Source organism: Tachysurus fulvidraco, chromosome 8, assembly GCF_022655615.1.
Source record: "Tachysurus fulvidraco isolate hzauxx_2018 chromosome 8, HZAU_PFXX_2.0, whole genome shotgun sequence".
Classification (NCBI taxonomy): domain Eukaryota; kingdom Metazoa; phylum Chordata; class Actinopteri; order Siluriformes; family Bagridae; genus Tachysurus; species Tachysurus fulvidraco.
This window is the reverse complement of record NC_062525.1, coordinates 20,580,714-20,583,799: the sequence shown is the minus strand read 5'-3', so window position 1 is coordinate 20,583,799 and position 3,086 is coordinate 20,580,714.

Here is a 3,086-nt window from a genome sequence, read left to right as displayed (position 1 = left end):
TGATCAGGATGGAGGAGTTCAGAGACCAGGTGAGGTCCTCAGAGATGTGTATTCCAAGGAACTTGAAGCTAGGTACACGCTCAACAGCAGTTCCGTTGATGTGAACTGGAGGATGAGTGTGATTGCCAGTTACAGTATGATGTGTAGCTATGTTAGTTACATTACACAATGTGATAATGTTGTGAATCATAGTTTTTGGAAGTGATGTAATTATTAAAATGATAAATCACACCTTCATAAATGTTTCCAAATTTGCTTTATGTAGATTACAGAGTACTATGACTCATCTCTTTTGGGTGGTAACATTGCAATGAGTACATCCTGTGTGGAGAATGCTTTTATAATGCATTAGTGCAAGACACTTACAGTACCATGCATCACTTGTGCAGCACTGCTTTGTACCCACTGGTTAGCACACACCAGGCTGTAGAAACACACTAGATCACTTGACTTATTCTGTGATGGCGAGCGATGGGCAGAACCTCAATGTGATTCAGACAATTATAAAGAGCTATTGGATTTATTGAGCTAAGTTCTGACACTGAAGATGGTCGATGCACACCTCTAGTGTTTAGTATCTCCTTGAGAATTTACACTTGTCTCTAATGTTATAATCACATCCTCCCATCACCTAATACACCCCTGAATAATCTCCTACAGAAGACATTGCTGTTTTAATGAAAAAAAAAAAAGTCATGTAATTAAATAATTAAAAGCCTGCAGTATTATTCTGCTCTAAACTTTGCTTTTCTGTCCCACTTTTATTCCCGTTATCAACTCAGTCATGTGGCAGTGGATGATATTATGATATTTACTGTGCCTATGTTTGTACCGAGTTAACAAGTCTCCTGGATGCCTTTCACAGCTTTATGTTCAGCTCTTGGCCTATGTATGTGTGTGTTTGTGTGTGTGAGAAAGAGAGAGAGAGAGAGAGAGAGAGAGAGAGATAGAAATGAGAGAGATAAGTTGAGTGTGAAAATCGCCAGCCCAGGTGGAGTTTCCTCAGCAGGAAATCTCTCACCGGAAAATAGAAACGTTTCTCAGGAACAGCACCACAGTGTCAGACTTTTTTTTTTGTATTTTTTTTTTAAGTCTTTAAAGTTTTTTTTTGAAAGAAGTAATCTTTAATGGAACAAAAGACAAAAGTACATATTCCATTAAAATGCATCCTGAATACTGTATGTGGAATAAATCATACAACATATAAAGTAAAAAATATATTTTTATACTTAATTAAAGCACAAAATATTATCCTTGTGATTCTGGATACTGCAGCTACGTTACAGCTAAGTTACTGACTGAAACCATACCTAAAAAACCAGCAGTGTGATAATTCCGCTGGATCTCAATCTGCTCCTAAACTATAGCACAGTGTCAAAAGTCCACACCAATTTCCTTATATCATAATTAAAATTATCCAATACAGCGTGACTCGTCGTTTTATTTAAAACCATAAGCCTCTTAAATTTAAACATATTTGCACAGCCCTCTTTTAGATGAGAACATTTCATTGGTGGCATTTCTGTGCAAATCTGTTTAGAGGATTAGCACTAAAGCTGAACCTCAAACCTGTTGTAGCTTGAAAAAGGCTTTTGGAGTCCTGAGTAACTGAGGTGGGTTAAAAAAAAAAAAAAAGATTTAGGCCAGTCAAAATGAGTATAACGTAAATAAAAAAAAATCTACAACTTGAAACAGTCAATAGCATCAGTTTCCAGTCCTGGACCTGTAACTCACAAGACGACTCTGGGGGAAGAACTCTTAAGGGCATGAATTATAGTTGAAGGATTTGGCAGATTCCAGTAAATTCACTTAAATTCTGCATCTAATCTGCAGGTCATACAATTACAGTATAGCAAAGTAAATTATCGCCAATACTGTACAACACACTAACTGAATTTAGAAGCTTTATCTGATTTGGAGAGGATGAGGGCTTACTTAAATGCTATTGAATTAAATTCGAGGATATGACCATGGACAGAGTAAAGGCTCCAAAACACTGTACAAATTTTTATCCTGTTGCAGACTAAAATAATTAAACGGTTTTACTTTGCGGCAAATTTCACTGATTTGGCCAAAGACATCTACCATCTTATTGTCTGACCAAAGATCTCACATTGTACTGTGCGACGATCAAAAGAGGATGTTAAATGTACAATCTGAATGTACAGTAACAAAGTGTTTACGGAATTGAACCAAGAGTTAAATGTAGGGTCTCCTTTTTTTGAGAAATGATTAAGAAAACTGAGTCAGAACGACAAACAAAACAAAAATCAAAACAAACATGTAGCCAATGAGCAGAAAGGGGCGTGTCTTGTCAATATGCAGTGGAGAGAGTGTTCAGTGCGCATGTATGACATTAGCAGAAGGCGGTTTTAACATGACATGGCGGATAAAAGCAGAGAAAGAAAGCGAAGAAAGGCTTACGATAAGGCATGAAGTAGGACATGTTAATATAGGATCAGCTTTCCAGTGCTGGAGAGAACTGAAGGAGCAGGAAGTTGGCCACATATTCACAGGTTGGAGTTTCCCGAGTCAATAACTCCTGAGCTAAACGCTGTTACTACACAAATAACAGCTCTTTTCTATCGTAGTAATGTAGAGAGGCAGCTACAACCACGTTTTGTGTAGTAACAGCGTTTAGCTCAGGAGTTATTCACTCGGGAAACTCCAATCTGTGAATATGTGGCCAACTTTACTTAAGACGCCGAGGCGCTTTTTTCCTTCTCGATAGGTGAGTAACGTTGGTTTTGCTTTGTTACACAGAACTAATATATGCCTTTGTCCTTTAAATGATTATGCTTGTGTGTCATTTTTGCTTGTTTGTTTATCTGCAATCGTATTGTTCTTCCCTTCATCTATGATAAAGACACATTTCTTTCCATTAGTTGCCTAGGTTATGTATGTATGTGTGGGAGGAGCTATCAATACAGGGGTGGGACCCATTTGGGTTAGGGGCGTGTTTGTTTTGGTGATTTCAAATGTCAACATTGGCTTTCAAACAATGGAGACCCCACCTTTAATTTGCATCAGTCCGTACACACAGTGTGACAAAAAAAACTCAGACCGTGTTCAGAGTTGAGTTAAAC